The sequence below is a fragment of the Schistocerca cancellata genome, chromosome 4, assembly GCF_023864275.1.
Source record: "Schistocerca cancellata isolate TAMUIC-IGC-003103 chromosome 4, iqSchCanc2.1, whole genome shotgun sequence".
NCBI classification, from domain to species: Eukaryota; Metazoa; Arthropoda; class Insecta; order Orthoptera; family Acrididae; genus Schistocerca; species Schistocerca cancellata.
This window is the reverse complement of record NC_064629.1, coordinates 776,189,539-776,210,627: the sequence shown is the minus strand read 5'-3', so window position 1 is coordinate 776,210,627 and position 21,089 is coordinate 776,189,539. Positions and strand designations below refer to the sequence as shown.

The window sequence follows — 21,089 nt, the reverse complement described above, 5'->3', positions numbered from 1 at the left end:
GCGTAACACAAAAAGGAGCAAAATAGCTTTACACAAGTAGCGCAAGGTGTCCTGTAGATCAAGCCAATCGAACACCCAAAGAAAGGTGAACTTATATTTACACAACATCAAAAATTATAGTATATACTTATATTAAAGTAATAATAAAGGAACAGAACCTAATAAAAACGCCTATGTTAGGAAAAAAAAAATTACGTACTGGCGAGTCGCGAACCACCTCCCAAACATAAGAATTTCACAGTACTGTGACGCTGATCACCACGACCTTTTTTTTCGAAAGACACCTATTTCAGTTCGTTTTTGATCCATTAACTTAGTTTTTTTATTAATTCATTTTGTTCGATATTGTTCGTTGCGTTTTGTCTGGGCGGACGTCACAAGACATCCGTTCAAGTTGATCATTGATTCTTTGACTCAGTTCTTTTTATTACAGAGACCACGCAGCCCTCTGACCGAACACGCTGAGCTACCGTGCCGGCATTAAACTGTTTGCCGGACCGAGACACACTCTCTGACCGAATGCTAAACGATCATATTGAAGTTAACCGCTATTCCTAGGGTCTTACCAATCTTAGCACTTGCTGAAAGCTTTAATCGAAACTATGTTACTAACTGAAATTTAATTATAACAAATTGTGCCTAGAACAATGCGTTTTTGGTGCGTCCGCAGTTTATTGCTGCCTTCAAATAGCATACTCTCATAATACGCAAGTTACAATAATTATTTTGCCACGAATATGATGTTTCTCATTACTTTATTGTGACGGATCACACAGTTAACAACGGGTTTTCCAGTGATTCTCAATTTGCTGGTGCTCAGAAACGGCATATATACGTGTAGGCTTGAAATGAATGCCAATATGGCGCCTCACAACTTTTTACTGAAGGGAGATGGCGTACATGTGACGTAGGTGGCGTTGTGCCATCTCATTGGCCAACGGTCAGACGCACGCTCAGAATATCTGACATGCTAGATATTGCTCTGCACGTTCGGAAAGACTCCCGAACGTGCTATGCCACGCTATGACGTCAGAAACTCGGCACACTCAACGCTCAACGTTCGGACCGTGCTGTCGAACGTTAACGTTGAGCGTGGAAAGTTCAACGTGCTGCTGAACGCTCAGGTACGATGTGACTTGTGCATACGGTACGTGGGCCCCAACGTGGTATACGTGAACAGTTGAGGGATGTTTCTAGTTCGTAAATCACACTGTTTATTCAACGGGAGCTCGTAAAATTCTCACGGTAGCTCTATTAAAACGCACATTTCTTCCATCGTCCACGAAAAGGAAAGTACCATGTCCAATCAGTAAGGACACAGGCTTATAAAAGTTCCATTACAAACAGTGCGATACAAATTTGGAATACTTCTTCACATAAGATAAACATTATTTCATTATTCCCATATTTTAGTAAAACTCTAAGGTCAGTCTTACTTGATCACTGCTTCTACCCAGTAGCAGAATCTTTGCAACAAATGAATTACGAAGAGTAAAAGAGGAAGGAGCAAAATATCTTTATACAAGTAGCGCAAGCTGTCTTTTAGATTAAGCCAATCGAACCAAGTCACCCCTCAAAAAAAAAGGTGAACTTGTATTTACATAACATCAAAAATTATAGTCTATACTTATATTAAACTAACAATGAAGTATCAGAACCTAATAAAAACGCGAATGTTAGGAAAAAAATTGGTTGTGTCAGGACGCAAACCACCGCCCCAACAAAACAACTAATTATACGTCCATGACGCTATTCATTACGCTAAACCAACCTCACGCGTTTTCGAATCTAATGATAGTGTGTTAGCGTTTGTTAAAACCTTGATCATAGATATGTTACTAAATGAAAGTTAATTATAACAAATTGTGCCAAGAACAATGTGTTTTGGGTGGATCTTCAGTGTGTCGCTGCCTTCAAATAGCCTACTCTCATTATACGCAAGTTACAACAATTCTTTTGCTACGAATATGATGTTTCTCATTATTTTTTGGAACGAATCACACAGTTAACAACGGGTTTTGCAGTGATTCTCAATTTTTCTGGTGCTCGGAATGGCATATACAGGGTGTTACAAAAAGGTACGGCAAAACTTTCAGGAAACATTCTTCACACACAAATAAAGAAAAGATGTTATGTGGACATGTGTCCGGAAACGCTTAATTTCCGTGTTAGAGCTCGTTTTAGTTTCGTCAGTATGTACTGTACATCCTCGATTCACCGCCATGATTTCGTACGGGATACTCTACCTGTGCTGCTAGAACATGTGCCTTTACAAGTACGACATAACATGTGGTTTATGCACGATGGAGCTCTTGCACATTTCAGTCGAAGTGTTCGAACGCTTCTCAACAACAGATTCGGTGACCGATGGATTGGTAGAGGCGGACCAATTCCATGGCCTCCACGCTCTCCTAACCTCAACCCTCTTGACTTTCATATGTGAGGGCATTTGAAAGCTCTTGTCTACGCAACCCCGGTACCAAATGTAGAGGCTCTTCGTGCTCTTATTGTGGACGGCTGTGATACAATACGCCATTCTCCAGTTACTGCATCAGCGCATCAGGGATTCCATGCGACGGAGGGTGGATGCATGTATCCTCGCTAACGGAAGACATTTTGAACATTTCCTGTAACAGAGTGTTTGAAGTCACGCTGGTACGTACTGTTGCTGTGTGTTTCCATTCCATGATTAATGTGATTTGAAGAGAAGTAATAAAATGAGCTCTAACATGGAAAGTAAGCGTTTCCGTACACATGTCCACATAAGATATTTTCTTTCTTTGTGTGTGAGGAATGTTTCCTGAAAGTTTGGCCGTACCTTTTTGTAACACCCTGTATACATATAGGCTTGAAATGAATGCCAATATGGCGCCTCACAACTCTGTACTGAAGGGAGACGGCGTGCTTGTGACGTAGGTGGCGTTGTGCCATCTCATTGGCCAACGGTCAGACGCACGCTCAGAATATCTGACATGCCAGATATTGCTCTGCACGTTCGGAAAGACTCCCGAGCGTGCTATTCCACGCTATGACGTCAGAAACTCGGCACGCTCAACGCTCAACGTTCGGATGCACGGTCGGTGTGCCGACGGCTTAACGGTTTAACGGACAGAAGAGGGTCCGAGGTTCAGTCGCGTCGCGAAACGCCGGACGACACCAGCAGACCGCGAGCTATCGGCCAGCCAGCCCTGCAGGGCGGGTGGACTGGCGCCACCTCCGTGGCACTCCCAGAGCGCGGTCGGCGGCGCAAAGAATACTGGTGACGCGCAGCACCTGGAGTGGGTCGCGGCGGAGGCGGAGGCGGCGCCGCCCACGCAGCGGCTGCGCGCTGCCAGCCCGCAGCCCGCGGCCGCCGCCGCCAGTCGCCAGCCGCTCGCACTGGTCGCTGTCGCTCCGCGCCGCGCCGCGCCGCGCCTCTCGTAAGTAAGCTCGCCTCGCAACTTGGCCTTGCCGTGCGCTCGCGCCGACGCCGGTCACTAGGCCGACCTCCCGCCGGCCGCGAAGCGCCCAGCGTCGCCAGTAGCAGAAGACCCGTTACAGTTTACTCCAGTTACTTGTCTAACTTTCCTGATGAGATATCGGCTGTTAGATCGCGGGGCGACCTTACGCGTATATTTTGCTGCCTCGTTCTACACTGCCGGAGCAGTGATCGGTGAACACTTAAGCGAATTGTGAACGTTACCTAAAACATCAGTTACTTAAATATTTATTACGAATACATTCTATTTTTAATGCGAACATTTTAGGTTAGGTTTTACTTTGATTGTTATTGACGTTAAATGAAACAAGTTTACTGTTACCAGTCACTGGGCCGGCCGGAGTGGCCGTGCGGTTTTAGGCGACCGCTACGGTCGCAGGTTCGAATCCTGCCTCGGGCATGGATGTGCGTAATGTCCTTAGGTCAGTTAGGTTTAATTAGTTCAAAGTTCTAGGCGACTGATGACCTCAGAAGTTAAGCCGCGTAGTGTTCAGAGCCATTTGAACCAACCAGTCACTGTTTATTTATTTTCACGACGCGTTTCAAAGGTTTAAACCTCCATCATGAGGTGGATTTACATTTGTTAGTATGACGTGTGTGTGTGTGTTTTGTGTTACGATTTTTTTGGAGAAATTTATGGCACTGTCTAGTGAAGAAACAAAACATTTCAGAAAATGGTTTTGGGTTTCTTTTGACGAAAAATTAGACGTATATTTAACGGCAAAAATAAAATAAGTAAAATAGACTACGACTGGAGGTACTCTATTTTACTTATTTTTTCCGTCAGATATACGTTTAGTTTTTTGTCAAAAGAAACCCAAAACCATGTTCCGAAACAGTGTTTTGTTTTTCCAGTAGACAGTGCCATAAGTTCCTCCAAAAAATCGTAACACAGCACACACACACGTGTAATACTAATGAATGTAAATCTACCTGATGATGGAAGTTTAAACATTTGAAACGCGGCTTGGATATAAATAAACAGTGACTGGTAACAATAAACTTGTTGCTTCGTTTAATACTATATTTACGTCTATATCCGTACTATCCAAACCATTATTAAGTACGTAGCAGCGGCTACTTCTCCTTATAACTTACTAGTATTAAGGTTGATTACCGTTCCGTGGAAAGAAAGACCGTTTAAATGCTTCTGTGAACGCTGTAGTTAGTCTGCTCCTGTCTTCGCGGTCACTACGGGAACATTACGTAGGGAATTTCAGTGTATTCCCAGGACCCTCACAGTGTACTAGTTACATTTTCTAAATAGATTTCCGCTGGACAGTAGACGTCTGTCTTCGAGCGTCACCCAGCTAAGATTTTTCACCTCTCCCGTGAGTCCAAAAAACTTGTCACATTCGTATCGTCCTTCCTTGTATACGTTCGTATCCGTTAGTTCTATTGGCATAGGCCCTACACTCTCGAGCATTATAATACTATTATGGGGAAGAGTGTTTTATAAGCAATCTCATTGGTAACTGTGCTACCACTGACCCTATGTAATTAATCCCTTCATATCGCTAAAAATTGGTACACCGAAATATTTATACGACTTACCAGATTCCAATTTTCACTTGTGGGTATTTCAGTCATAGAACACAACGATTTTTCGTTTTGTGAAGTGCTCAGTCTTACATTATTGAACATTTAAAGCAATTTACCAATATTTGCACCACTTTGAAACCGTTCAAGGTCTGACTGGATATTTATGCAGCTTTTCTTAGACAGTACTTTACTACTGATAACTGCATCATCTGCAAAAGTCTGAGGTTACTACTAATACTTCCGAATGCGCCTCCAGTATCTTATACAAATAAACGGTTCGCAAGTTTCGTAAAGAACTTATTTAACTACAACATTGCAATAAATTTTTGTAGCGTTTGTACTGCTTTCAGTGTAAGAGGTAGTAGCGTTTATTGTTGGGTAGATCCTAGTAAGTACTGACACAAAACAGCTGCGCCCGGTTACCGCCGATCTTCTTAGCTGCTGACAAGAGAACCTTACTATGGTAGCAAAGCCTCATGGCTGTGTGAGACCTAACATTTTGACAACGTAAACGTCGCAATGATGGAAAACACTGATACTCGTCGTTTTGTTTTCTTTATTTGGCATTCAGCAGCTAACGGCTGTTTAGCCAGCTAAAAGGCAAACAAATGACATATAATACAAACAAAAATTGGTGACATATTATATAAGGACACAGATACAAGTTTAACAAAGGGCTTTAGAAACCTGCTGTTGATAGACATATAAGTAAGATATGTTACAATTTTTTATAATTTAGAAGAATATATAGAAGAACAATATAACAATATTAACAATGGTGTTCTGACACAAATATCGATAAAAATAGAAGTATAGGTTTGTTAAACCTGTGTTTGACACGCTGTGTAAAATTTTACGTTATTTTAACAGACTTAATTGTCCTAGCACCACAAATTTAAGAAATAGAGCGAAAAGAATAGGAACAATAGAAAAACAAATGTTCAGTGTCTAAATTGAAAGAACTACATCTATAAATTACTCAACAATAGTACAATGGCAGCACTCGTAGGTAACTACTTTCAGACGACTGATAGTGGCCTTAAAGGACAAGAGTTTCCAATGTTATTGGATACTGTACTAGCGGATTAAGAGAATATGGGCCGGAAAATGCAGCCGAAATTTGAACTTGGACCGCTTGTACGACGTCGCCCGAGTACCTCACTACCAGAAGATCGCCTTGCTTCTTCTCTTTCCCGCCCTCGTCGTTGATTACGAGAACTTGTCTCGGGGCTGCGGTAAGCGGAGTCTCCGCTTGAAAGTCAGTGTGAGTTTCTAATCTAACTTTATCCTAAACAGTTAAATAACACAATAAGCTATATGTAACACGCGCTAAAATCAGATAATCCACCTGGTGAACCTCACCCTCCCCGACATATGCGCACAGTTGAATCGAGTCATAATTGATGTTCTCATTGTAGTTAATTTCCTTGGCTGATAAGCATTTCTGGGCTACATGTCTATTCCTAACTCAGTTGCAACAAGAATAACATAAAATGGCTTCAGTGCAGTTTAAGAGCCACGCTCAGTAATTATAATGACTCACTAAAAAGTACGAAAATTTTGTAAATCACTAAAAATTTTTTTGAAGCTATGCGGTATTAAAAATTCACAAACGGGCAATATTGCTGTACACAGTTTCACCTTAACGTTATTCTACTGACAAATACTTCAAAAATTTTGCGAAACAAATTATTTCATCCAGAATTAATTGACAGTAGCTAAATATTAAAAACAAATTCATAGCAAAGCGCAGTTTCATGGCGAGTTAGCGCCCTTAATTCCTGCTTTCCAGATCATCTTCATAACGGGGCATATCACGAAGATACATAACTATTTAAAGGTAGGCAGCAATAGTATACATTTATATAGCGTGTGTTTATTAGTGTGGTTATTCATATAGCAGTTTTAAGTATTTTATATTGAACACGGATCGCAGTTACTGGTATATATCCATATACGCAAATAAGTAAGGAGAATTTAGTCGTGATTGTATCATATTTATCCACGGTGATTGAGGATTAAGTTTATACTGTACATGGTGATTAATGCTAATGTTAAAAGTTTTCTTGGACAGGCTCAACTCAAAAGTGTGCCAGAGATTCGCATCTTGCAGCTTCATAGGGCTAAACAAACAGAACCTGACTATGTGAACGCCGTCTTGCAACAACAAAAACAAAGTTAATGACATACAACAAACTTGTTTCCTATAAGAAAACTTGATCTCCAATGTCAGAGAACAACATGCGGTGCACAATAACTTTCGTGTGCAGTCATCTGCGGAAGGCCGCCAAGACAGAAGGTACAAACGGTGTATCAGAAACTTTTTCTCTGTATGCGTCACGGCAAGCGTACGCCTCACCTCTGTGACGTATGACCGTAATGTTGCATCAGCCAGTTTTATTGGCAATAAACTTTGTTGCAGAGAAACCTGCTATCTAAGTTGGTAGTGCAGGTGCGGTAAATGTGAAATTTCTTTCTTGTGGTTGTGCTAATCTTTCATTCTACTATTAAGTGTTCGCGGTATGACACTTTATATAAAATACGCTACGCATGATTTATCAAGTTATCAAATTCGACATTTGCAGAAAAAATTACCGGTAAGAAGTAGTACTGGTAGTATGTGTGTGTACCTTTCCTTAATCATCTGCCTTCTTACAACAAACGTTGGACAGTTTTATTCAGTCGACAGAGACGGAGCACAAGCGCAAATTACTGAAAAATTTGCAAGAAAGTCTGGCGTCTCCTCTTCGGTGAAACCACCTCTGGATTTTCCTTAAATCATTTAATGGAAACACAGAAGATCTTAATCTGCATTGCTGAACTGGAATTTGATCTCTGCTCCTCCCAAGTGCGAGCCCAGTATCCATCACTTCCTCAGCAGCTGCAGTTGTTCCATTCTGTGAGTCTAATCAATATCTTATCAAGTCCCAAAATAAATTTCATTTGTTTACTAACATCTAAATGATCCATCACGAAGAACGCCATTATCGTTCATGAATATACAATGTAGGTATCATGTGAGACATAAAATTACCTAACAAAATAAATTTTTAAAAGAGAAGAACGCTATATTATCTGGAATAAGTATTTTCGGTGCGCCAAATGAGAACGTGAATAAAGAGTGACGCCATGGTTGCGTGTTTTGCCCGACTTTCCTTTTTTTTTTTTTTTTTTTACATATACGTAGCAACTGGCAACTTGCTGTGCCTGCCTGCTTTATTTCTTCTAGTAATTTAATCCACAGTCACGGAGCTCAGTCATCATTTTAATGTATAAATTAAGGTACATAACGATGTAGGTAAATCTGAGGAACCGAATAAGCTAATAATTGATGGTTGCATTCTGACTGACCTGCTCGTATCAGGTGGTTATAAATAAAGTGCAGCTGCCCATGCAGTTCCAGTATGGGCTGTAATTATCGTGTGACAGCGAAACTTGGTAGATATGCTAATCCGTTAATGCGGAACTGATTTATGCTGGTTAGTTCTAATTTTGGCCACCATGTGTAAATCTGGCTCTGTATTCTGCAGCCGCCTGTCCGTGACATAGCTACTGGCTTTCAGGACGACCCTCTCCATGACGCCGCTACTGGCATACTGCAAGAGGCACTCCATGACACTGCTGATAGCGATCTTCAGATGCTTCTGTTGATTTTCACGTGATATCCTCCTGTAAACACATCTTATGCGCATGGCTGTAACGGATCGTGCAGCCACGTCTCGATCCCTGAGTCAACAGATGGAGACGTTTGCAAGACAACAACCATCTGCACGAACAATTCGACGACGTTTGCACCAGCATGGACTATCAGCTCGGAGACGATGGCTGCCGTTACCCTTGACGCTGCATCACAGACAGGAGCGCCTGCGATGGTGTACTCAACGACGAACCTGGGTGCACGAATGGCAAAACGTCATTTTTTCGGATGAATCCAGGTCCTGTTTACAGCATTATGATGGTCGCTTCCGTGTTTGGCGACATCGTGGTGAACGCACATTGGAAGCGTGTATTCGTCATCGCCATACTGGCGTATCACCCGGCGTGATGGTACGGGGTGCCATTGGTTACACGCCTCGGTCACCTCTCGTTCGCATTGACGGCACTTTGAACAGTGGACTTTACATTTCCGTGTGTTACGACTCGTGGCTCTACCCTTCATTCGATCCCTGCGAAACCCTACATTTCAGCAAGATAATGCACGACCGCATGTTGCAGGTCCTGTACGGGCCTTTCTGGGAACAGAAAATGTTCGACTGCTGCCCTGGCCAGCACATTCTCCAGATCTCCCACCAATTAAAAACGTCTGGTCAATGGTGGCCGAGCAACTGGCTCGTCACAATACGCCAGTCACTACTCTTGATGAACTGTGGTATCGTGTTGAAGCTGTATGGACAGCTGTACCTGTACACGCCATCCAAGCTCTGTTTGACTCAATGCCCAGGCGTATCAAGGCCGTTATTACGGCCAGAGGTGGTTGTTCTGGGTACTGATTTCTCAGGATCTATGCACCCAAATTGCGTGAAAATGTAATCACATGTCAGTTCTAGTATAATATATTTGTCCAATGAATACCCGTTTATCGTCTGCATTTCTTCTTGGTGTAGCAATTTTAATGGCCAGTAGTGTACAATGGCTACATTCCTGCCTAGTCTTTCTGCAGTGCTGCAGTGTCGCAGAAGGAACATCCAGATTCTCGTAGCCCTATTGCACGACCTCATTCAAACTCAGTGAGATGTTGATAATGGCGTCTTTGTCGAATTAAAGGCATTCTTGACGCACATCAACTCACCAAGTCTAATCTCAGAGGTAACTAACGCTCACGACCGTTACAGCGCGTATTTAAAGCAAACTTGATTTGCCCTCATAGTGGCGTTACTAGCGCCACTCTTATGTGACTGGTGCGAAATTTGAATCAGCATCATCTTTCAGATGTAGAAACACGCCTACCAACTTTCGTTTATGTCGCATAACTGCTTCTTTGTGTTGCGATTTTTTCCGTCAGTGTATTTCCCGAACTATGTGTCGTACGATGATATACCTTCGCATATACACTAAGTGGTATATGTATATACTGCATGCAAAGTGTGTTGCTAATAGAGTTAGCAGTAAAGAAGTAATAAATCAAAACATCATGCCAGATCCTGAAGATTGACTGCATGAACGGCGAGAATGTAGTGGGCGATACACTTTTCTCCTTTAATTAATTTGTGGTGAGGAGGTGGCAGGGAGAAAAGGTTTCTTAAAGGTTTGAAATTTTGTGTAAACTTTTTCGGGAGTCGCTAAGTGCTCTCACTCTCAAATACTGGATGAATTAAGTTCGTGTATTCGCGCGGCGTCATTTACGCTGCCTCAACATAAACACACAGTTTCTCACTGTCATACTTGTTTTATTCTGTTAAAATTTTATCATAAAGTTATAGCCCATAATGAGTAAATTATGACAGCCTTTTATACTCGGCCAGTAATTACGCGAAATACTTAAATCCAAGTTTTTGTTGTCCCTACGCTGCAGGTGGTACCGGTTTCCGTGATAGCGTTTTAGTAATACAGATAAGACTTATTCTTTCATTTCCTACTACTACTACTACTACTACTACTACACACACACACACACACACACACACACACACAGTCCATTGATTGTGACCGGGCCAAATATCCCACGAAATAAGCGTCAAACGAAAAAATTACAAAGAACGAAGCTTGTCTAGCTTGAAGGGGGAAACCGGATGGCGCTATGGCTGGCCTGCTAGATGGCGCTGCCATAGGTCAAACGGGTATCAGCGGCGTTTTTTTAAAATTGGAACCGCCATTTTTATTATATATTTCTTGTAGTACGTAAAGAAATATGAATGTTTTAGTTGGACCACTTTTTCGCTTTGTGATAGATGGCGCTGTAATAGTCACAAACATATAGCTCACAATTTTAGACGAACAGTTGGTAACAGGTAGGTTTTTTAAATTAAAATACAGAACGTAGGTACGTTTTAACATTTTATTTCGGTTGTTCCAATGTGATACATGTACCTGTGTGAACTTATAATTTCTGAGAACGCATGCTGTTACAGTATGATTACCTATAAATACTACATTAATGCAATAAATGCTCAAAATGCTGTCCGTCAACCTCAATGCATTTGGCAATAGGTGTAACGACATTCCTCTCAACAGCGAGTAGTTCGCCTTCCGTAATGTTCACACATGCATTTATAATGCACTGACGCATGTGTCAGGCGTTGTCAGTGGATCACGATAGCAAATATCCTTCAACTTTCCCCACAGAAAGAAATCCGGGGACTTCAGATCCGGTGAACGTGCGGGCCATGGTATGGTGCGTCGACGACCAATCCACCTGTCATGAAATATAGTATTCAGTACCGCTTGAACCGCACGCGAGCTATGTGCCGGACATCCATCATGTTGGAAGTACATCGCTATTCTGTCATGCAGTGAAACATCTTGTAGTAACATCGGTAGAACATTAGGTAGAAAATCAGCATACATGGCACCATTTAGATTGCCATCGATAAAATGGGGGCCAATTATCCTTCCTTCCATAATGCCGCACCATACATTAAACCGCCAAGGTCGCTGATGTTCCACTTGTCGCAGCCATCGTGGATTTTCCGTCGCCAAATAGTGCATATTATGCCGGTTTACGTTACCGCTGTTGGTGAATGACGCTCCGTCGCTAAATAGAGCGCGTGCAAAAAATCTGTCATCGTCCCGTAATTTCTCTTGTGCCCAGTGGCAGAACTGTGCACGATGTTCAAAGTCGTCGCCATGCAATTCCTGGTGCATAGAAATATGGTACGGGTGCAGTCGATGCTGATGTAGCATTCTCAACACCGACGTTTTTGAGATTCCCGATTCTCGCGCAATTTGTCTGCTACTGATATGCGGATTAGCCGCGACAGTAGCTAAAACACCTACTTGAGCATCATCATTTGTTGCAGGTCGTGGTTGACGTTTCACATGTGGCTGAACACTTCCTGCTTCCTTAAATAACGTAACTATCCGGCGAACGGTCCGGACACTTGGATGATGTCCAGGATACCGAGCAGCATACATTGCACACACCCGTTGGGCATTTTGATCACAATAGCCATACATCAACACGATATAGACCTTTTCCGCAATTGGTAAACGGTCCATTTTAACACGGGTAATGTATCACGAAGCAAATACCGTCCGCACTGGCGGAATGTTACGTGATATCACGTACTTATACGTTTGTGACTATTACAGCTCCATCTATCACAAAGCGAAAAAAGTGGTCCAACTAAAACATTCATGTTTCTTTGCGCACTACACGAATATGTAATAAAAATGGGGGTTCCTATTTAAAAAAAAAAAAAACGCAGTTGATATCCGTTTGACCTATGGCAGCGCCATCTAGCGGGCCAACCATAGCGCCATCTGGTTTCCCCCTTCAAGCTAGATGAGTTTCTTTCTTTGTAGTTTTTTCGTTTGATGCTTATTTCGTGAGATATTAGGCCCGGTCACTATCAATGGACCACCCTGTGTATAAGTGTTATAGTCCCTATAACGATGTGCCCAGAAACCAATACCATGAACACAGTTGGGTTACTCCATTTTCGTGGGTTGGAACTTTAATAGAGGCAACTATTTATTTACAGCTCGTACAAAATAGATACGTGTTTCCAAGTTTTACTGACCTTCAAAGTAGTCACCAGCATTGTGTATAACCCGTTGCTGGCGATGTGGAAGTCGTAGGATACTCTTAGCAGTTCAAGTTGTGTTGACAGTTCGTGAGGCGCGGTCTACTGCCTGACGAGTTTGTAGCAGTTCTGAAGCTAATGCCGTGAAGTGTTTCCTTCAGTTTAGAAATCGTGTTGAACTCACGAGGGCTTAAATCAGGGGAGCGCAATAGGTGGTACAGCTCTTAGCAGCCCCATCAGTCAAACAAATCAGTAGCAACTTACACTGTACGTGCTTCAGCATTGTCCTGCATAATGATGGTCAGGTTCTGGAGAAACTGTCATGACTTCAGTCTCTATGCTGTTCATTTTTGGATCACAACCTACGACCAGCTTCTACACAATGCTGGTGACTACCTTGAAGGTCAGTAAAACGTTGAAACACGTATCTATTTTGTACGAGCTGTAAATAAATACTTGCCGCTATTAAAGTTCCAACCCTCGTATATAGCACGAAAATGGAGTAACCCAACAATGTTCATGAAGCACCATCATTACATTCCGTCAAAAATAAACGAATTACGGTGGAACCGCCAGCAGAGGGCGGTCCAGCTCTAGATGCCGCTTCTCGCCAGATGCAGACGCCCAGTATGTGCGCCTTAGCTGACCTGACGAGATCATGAGTAACGCTTGCAGTGGGCGCCGGAACATCGTGATTAGGGCACTAACGGCTTGATCAGATGCGTCACGCTTCCTGTTCCATACCGAGCGGGGTGGTGCAGTGGTAACACACTTGGTCTTCATACGGGAGGATCTGGGTTACAAATTTCCGTCCAACCATTCGGATTTATGTTCGGCGTGATTCCCGTAAATCGCTTAAACCGCGATGGTTACTCTGAGACGGACACGGTTCATTTTCTGCTCTTCTCCTACAGCTCAGAAATTGTGCTCAGTCTTGGTGGCCCCATTGTCGACGGGACTTCATACCGGCCGCGTAAGTCACCATGAAGTTAGTATGGGAACCTATTTAAAAATAAGTACTGCATTTCGGTACTTCAGCAAAACGAAATATAATTTTAACAGCATTATCTTTGGAATTAGCAATGTAAATAGCTATTCATCACTGTATCATTTCGAATAATAAACCACAGCTAACTTTTAATAGAAATCAGAAATAAACAATTATTGTGAGTTCAGAATAGCTACATTGAACAGCTAAATTCATTAAAGCAAGGAATAACTTCACAAATGGTTCAAATGGCTCTGAGCATTATGGGACTTAACATCTGAGGTCATCAGTCCCCTATAACTTAGAACTACTTAAACCTTACTAACCTAAGGACATCAAACACATCCATGCCCGAGGTAGGATTCGAACCTGCGACCGTAGCGGTCGCGCGGTTCCAAACTGAAGCGCTTAGAACCGCTCGGCCACACCGGCCGGCAATAACTTCACGACAATGAGCAATAATCTACAGAACGTAATAAAAAAGTACGACATAAATTTCTGAACAGAGGTTCTCACACACGGACATGGGTCCGGAAACGCTTTTTGATACAGTTATACTGAATTCTCCGCTCTTTTTGCAAAACAAGGGTCATTTGCATGCACTCCAAATACACTTAATCGATTACTTAAGAAGGTAAGTCCTGTGTTCGCGTTCTAAAAGTTGGTTCTGATGTAACATTACAGATGCTTTCAACAAAAAACAAAAAAATATTTGAAATTTTTAGTCTATGCATAGAAGTCATTCCACTTACAATGACTTAATCAGCTCTCTTCGTGTGATTCAAGTTTTGCGCATTTGGTTGGTTGGTTGATTTGCGGCAATGTTATCGATCCCATGGGGTTAGGGTAGGATGGGGAAGGAAGTCGGCCGTGCCCTTTTGCGCATTTGATTTGGCTTTTAATAATTATCCCCAGCACTACTAACATTTATTGGTAGTAAGAATCATGTCTTATTCTCAGTGACAAAATAGGCGTTGTGGAGAATGGCTTCAATGAATTAATTCTTCGAAGTCCGATTGAACTTCCTGACATTGTACACTTGGCAAAGAATCGTAATCTATGTATCAAATTCAATCTTTTTATACACGAAGTGCCACATGTTGCTACAGGAGATATTACTGGCAAAAAATAGAGGAAAAGTCCCTATAATGATATGTCCAGAAACCAATACCTGTTGTGATATGAACCAATCTGTCCTCACATTCAAATATCCCTCTAACGCGGAAGTATACACTACAGGCAGAGCAGCGTGCGATTAACACGCGCCCTGACACATCCTTCCTCCTTCTTCACCATGAGTCACGCACTCTTTCAGATAAACATGGCTCCATTCAGACTGAGTCATATGCATTGGTCACACGCTCGTGTGACGTTTGCACATTGTTGATAGGTTGAGCGTGAACCAGTACCTTTAAATATCTCCTTAGCCCAAAATCTAACTGATTTAGGAACGATGAACGGGGAGGCCACGCTATTGGACCTCCTCCACCAATCGTTCGGCCACGAAACGTTGCGGTGATTTACCGTCGTGCGTAAGCCATAGTCTTTGTGGAACTTCCTGGCAGATTAAAATTGTGCGCCGCACCGCCCTTGCACTTGACTGGGAAAGGCAAAGGTCTCGAAAATGTCTCTGAATACTATGGGACTTAACATCTGAGGTCATCAATCCCCTAGAACTTAGAACTACTTAAACCTAACTAACCTAAGGACATCACACACCTCCATGCCCGAGGCAGGATTCGAACCGGCGACCTTAGCGGTCGCGCGGTTCCAGACTGAAGCGCCTAGAACCGCTCGGCCACACCGCAAAGGTCTCGAGTTCGAGTCTCAGTCCGGCGCACAATTTCAATCTGCCAGGAAGTTTCATATCAGCGCACACTCCGCTGCAGAGCGAAATTTTCATTCTGGAATAGTCATTTTTGTTTCGTGTTCTGCAGACTACAACTGTTCAGACATTCGCAACGAACCGCAGCAGGAAGACACCTACACCACCGAAAACTACAGATTACTCGTCACAAGTAAAACGGACCATATCTCAAGAGTTATACGTTTCCGGACATACAAGGAGCGTTCAATACCTGAAGCAACACTTTTTTTCGTGGACAGTTTCAGTTAAAAATGCGGAATTTGTTGTGGAACATCGTGGAATATTCCCGCTTCAGCGCCTATAGTTTCATGAAGTTCCTATAGGTGGCGATGTCATACGTAGCCTTCAAAATGACGTCTGCAATGAAGATGCGTTCCAAGCAGAGAGCTGTCGCTGAGATTCTTTTGGCGGAAAACCAGGGCATCGTAGATATTCACAGGTGCTACAGGTGCTTGTAGAATGCCTACAGAGACCTGGCAGCGAACAAAGGTACGGTGAGTCCCTGGATGAGGCGTCTGTCATTATCGCAACAAGGTCTCGCAAACTTATCCGATCTGCCGCGTGTCGGGGGCCGCACACAGCTGTGACTCCTGTAATGTTGGAACATGCGGAGACTCTCATTCTAGGTGCTCCACGGATCACAGTCAAAACCGTCGCTGCACAACTGGACGTTTCTGTTGGTTGTGCTGAGACACTCGTCTACCAGTTGGAGTACTCAAAGCTTTGCGCCCGCTGGGTTGCGCGCCACCTAACACAAGACCATAAAGAGCAACGAAGGACCATATGTTCGTAGTTGCTTGGGCGTTACGAGGCCGATTGCGACAATTTCTTGTCAATGAAACATGGGCTCATCATTTCGAACCGGACACAAAACGGCAATCCGTGGCGTGGTGCCACACCATCTCTCCTGCGAAGAAAAAGTTCAAAGCTGCACAAAAAAATGGCTCTAAGCACTATGGGACTTAACATCTGAGGTCATCAGTCCCCTAGAACTTAGAACTACTTAAACCTAACTAACCTAAGGACATCACACACATCCATGCTCGCAGCAGGATTCGAACCTGCGACCGTAGCAACCTCAAAGCCGCACACTCGGCCGATAAAGTCACGGCGTCGGTCTTCTAAGATGCTGAAGTATATTGTGCTACCATAAGGAAATTGAAGAAACGACTTCAGAGTGTTCGTCTCCCAAAAATGCAAACGAACTTCTGCTTCCCCGAGGCAGCACAAGGTCCGCGGATGTCTGCGCACCAGAGAGGAGTCCACAAAACTTCATCGGACTCTTCTTCCTCATCCACCCTACAGCTCGGATCTCACACCTTCCGACTTCCATCTGTTTGGCCCACTGGAGGATGCACTCTGCAGGAAGCAGTACGTGGATGATGAGAAAGTTTTTAATGCGGCAAGACGTTGGCTCCGACATCGACCAGTAGAGTGGTATCATGCGGTCCTCCCAGTAAGGTGGCGTAAGGCCGTCGCATTGAACAGAGATTATGTTGGGGAATAGAGTTTTGTAGCCAGAAGAGCGAGGAATCATTCGGTGTACTGGAATCCTGAATGAAACTAACCTGCTTTGAGAAAAAAAGTGTTGGATTCCATTCTGGACGTCCCTCGTATAACTATTGGAATTTCTTATCTAGTTTTTTCCAGTACCAAGCGACAGCTTTTTTTTACTCGTGATGTATACTACGTTCTGTCTTATTTTTATTTCGAAATATTTGTAATGGTTTCCATTTTTCTGTTGTTTTTTGCGATTCTATGCCCATATCAAGGCAACGGCTTTGCCGCAGTGGATACACCGGTTCCCGTGAGATCACCGAAGTTAAGCGCTGTCAGGCGTGGTCGGCACTTGGATGGGTGACCATCCTGGCCGCCATGCGCTGTTGCCATTTTTCGGGGTGCACTCAGCCTCGTGCTGCCAATTGAGGAGCTACTCGACCGAATAGTAGCGGCTTCGGTCAAGAATACCATCATAACGACCGAGAGAGCGGTGTGCTGCCCCCACGCCCCTCCTATCCGCATCCTCCTCTGAGGATGACACGGCGGTCGGATGGTCGCGGTAGGCCACTCGTGGCCTGACGACGGAGTGCTTTTTTTATGCCCATATCAACTCTGTTCAGTTACAGCTACTTTTAGATACAGGGGAAGGGGGGGGGGGGGCTATGCATACGTCAGGATCATTAGATACTGGTGAGCTACATTGTACTGTAAACAGTTCTACTTACTCTTGTGCAACAGACAGAATCGATATTTGTAGTATAAATCAACTTCTCGTCAACATAAGCAGCGGTGGAAACAGAGGAGAATTTCATGAGGAAATATCACAGTAAACATACATTCTTCGTGTTTAAATGCTCTTCAGTGGTAGTGTTCATCGGAAACAGGGTAACATCAGGGACGTCCCATGCAAGTGTGATAGCACTGTTGCTATTTCCTATATACATAAATGATCTGGCAGACAGGGTGGGCAGCAATCTGGGGTTGTTAGCTGATCATGCTGTGGTGTACAGGGAGGTGTCGAAGATGTAGGATGACGCAAGATGACCTAGATAAAATTTCTAGTTGGTGTGATGAATGGCAACTGGCACAAAATGTAGAAAAAATTTAAGTTAATGCGGATGAATAGGAAAAACAAACCTGTAATTTTCGGATACAGCATTAGCAATGTTCTGTTTGACACAGTCACGTCGTTTAAATATGTGGGCCAACGTTGCGAAGTGATATGAAATGGAACAAGCGTGTCAGGATTGTCGTAGGGAAGAAGAATGGACGACTTCGGTTAATTGGGAGAATTTTAGGAAAGAGTGGTTCATCTGTAGAGGAGACAGCATATAGGACGCTAGTGCGACCTACTCTTGAGCACTGCTCGAGTGTGTGTGATCCCCACCAGGTCGGATTGAAAGAAGACATCGATGCAGTTCAGAGGCGAGCTCCTAGATTTGTTACCAGTAGGTTCGAGCAGCATGCAGATGTTACGTATATGCTTAGGGAACCAAAGTGGGAATCCCTGGAGGGAAGAAGACATTCATTTCGAAGAACACTACTGGGAAAGTTTAGAGAACCAGTATTTGAGGCTGACTGCAGAACGATCCTACTGCCGCCAACATACATTTCGTGTAGAGACCACGAATGTAAGACACGAGAAATTAGGGCTCACGCGGAGGCATATAGGTAGTCGTTTTTCCCTCGCTCCATCTGCAAATGGAACGTGAGAGGAAACGACTAGTAGTGGTACAGAGTACCCTCCGCCTCGCACCATGCGGTGGCTTGCGGTGTATGTATGTAGATGTAGATGTAGCTGTAGTAGATATGAAGAAAGGCGTTAAAGATATTTACGCTTCTATTGCCTCCTTCATTTCGTAACCTCCGTGCCAATATATTCTGAGCTCAAAACTGGTGACGTATCTTGAACATAATGATCTCCTCCGTGCCAAACAGCGCAGATTCCAAAAATATTGATCAAGAGAAATAAAATTCGCTCTTTTCTCTCATGTCATCCCGAAACCCATGGACCACGGCAGTCAGATGCAGTGTTCCTCGATTTCCGAAAAGCATTTGACTCAGTACCACGTGTGCGCAAAAAAAAAAAAATGGTTCAAATGGCTCTGAGCACTATGGGACTCAACTGCTGAGGTCATTAGTCCCCTAGAACTTAGAACTAGTTAAACCTAACTAACCTAAGGACATCACAGACATCCATGCCCGAGGCAGGATTCGAACCTGCGACCGTAGCGGTCTTGCGGTTCCAGACTGCAGCGCCTTTAACCGCACGGCCACTTCGGCCGGCGTGTGCGCATATAACCGAAAGTACCACCGTACGGGATATCAACCCAGATTTGTGAATGGACTGAGGATTTCTTGCAGGGGAACACGCAGCAAGTAGCCTTGGAAGAGTAATCATCGACAGAAGTTGAAGAACTTCAGGCTTGCCCCAGTAAAGTGTGTTGGGACCCTTGCTGTTCATGTTGTATATTAATAACCTTTCAAATAATATAATTAGTAAAATCAGGCTTTTAGCAGATGATGCAGGTATCTATAATGAAGTAATTTCTGAGAAAAGCTGCACAGATATACAGTCAGATCTTGACAAGATTTCAAAGTAGTGCAAAGATTGGCAACTTGCTTTAAATCTTCAGAAACGTAAAACTGTGCACTTCGCCAAACGAAAAACATCGTATCGCATGACTACAGAATCAGTGAGTCACGATCGGAATCAGTCAACTCACAAATATTTGGGTATGATAATTTGTAGGGACATGAAACTGGACGATGACATAATCTCAGTCGTAGGTAAAACAGGTGGCGGATTGTGGCTCATAGGTAGAGTACTAAGGAAATTCAGTCAGTCTACAGAGGATACTGCATACAAAACACTCGTGTGACCCATTCTAGAACATTTCTCTAGTGTGTGGGAACCAGATCAAATATGAGAGTTTCTAGAACCAACTTTAAGTGATGACAGTAGGGATATACTAAGACCCTCTGCGTGTCCGCCCCCGTAAACATAGCGAAGACAAGACTAGACCAATTGCAGCGCGAACAGAGACATTTAAACAGTTATTCTTAGAAAGCAGCCCTAAAAACTGGTACAATGGGACGGACTCCCTACCACACTTCACAGTGATTTGCATCTACATATACATGGATACTCTGCAAATCACATTTAGGTTCCTTGCAGAGGGTTCGTCGAACCACCTTCACAATAATTCTCTATTATTCCAATATCGTACAGCGCGCGGAAGAAACGAATATCTATATCTTTCCGTGCGAGCTCTGATTTCCCTTAGTTTATAATGATGATCGTTTCTCCCTATGTAGCCGGCCGGAGTGGCCGAGCGGTTTTAGGTGCTACAGTCTGGAACAGCGCGACCGCTACGGTCGCAGGTTCGAATCCTGCCTCGGACATGGAAGTGTGTGATGTCCTTAGGTTAGTTAGGCTGAAGTAGTTCTAAGTTCTGAGGGACTGATGACCTCAGAAGTTAAGTCCCATAGTGCTCAGAGCTATTTGAATTTTTTCTCCCTATTAGTCCGCAGCTCGTGGTCGCGCGGTAGCTTTCTCGCTTCCCGCGCCCGGGTTCCCGGGATCGATTCCCGGCGGGGTCAGAGATTTTCTCTACCTCGTGATGATTGGGTGTTGTGTGATGTCCTTAGGTTAGTTAGGTTTAAGTAGTTCTAAGTTCTAGGGGACTGATGACCATAGCTGTTAAGTCCCATAGTGCTCAGAGCCATTTGAGCCATATTCTCCCTATGCAATTCAGCGTCAACAAAATATTTTCGCATTCGGAGGAGAAAACTGGTGATTGAAATTTCGTGAGAAGATTCTACCGCAACGAGAAACGCATTTCCTTTAATGATGTCCGCCCCAAATCATGTATCATTTCAGTGACACTCTGTCACCTATTTCGCAAGAACACAAAACGTGCTGCCCTTCTTTGAACTTTCTCAAGTACTCCGTCAATGCCATCTCGTAAAAATCCCACACCGCGCAACAGTAATCTAAAAGAGGACGGACAAGCGTAGTGTAGGCAGTCT

The 21,089-nt window shown here is 43.5% G+C and overlaps 1 protein-coding gene and 1 pseudogene across 2 annotated transcripts in view; both read left to right on the top strand.

Annotated features, from left to right (window-relative positions):
* LOC126184599 (uncharacterized) overlaps positions 1–21,089 on the top strand; it is a 347,261-nt gene that overhangs the window by 152,157 nt on the left and 174,015 nt on the right. The gene's annotated exons all lie outside the window — the stretch shown is intronic.
* On the top strand, positions 17,329–17,446 carry LOC126186030 (5S ribosomal RNA; annotated as a pseudogene).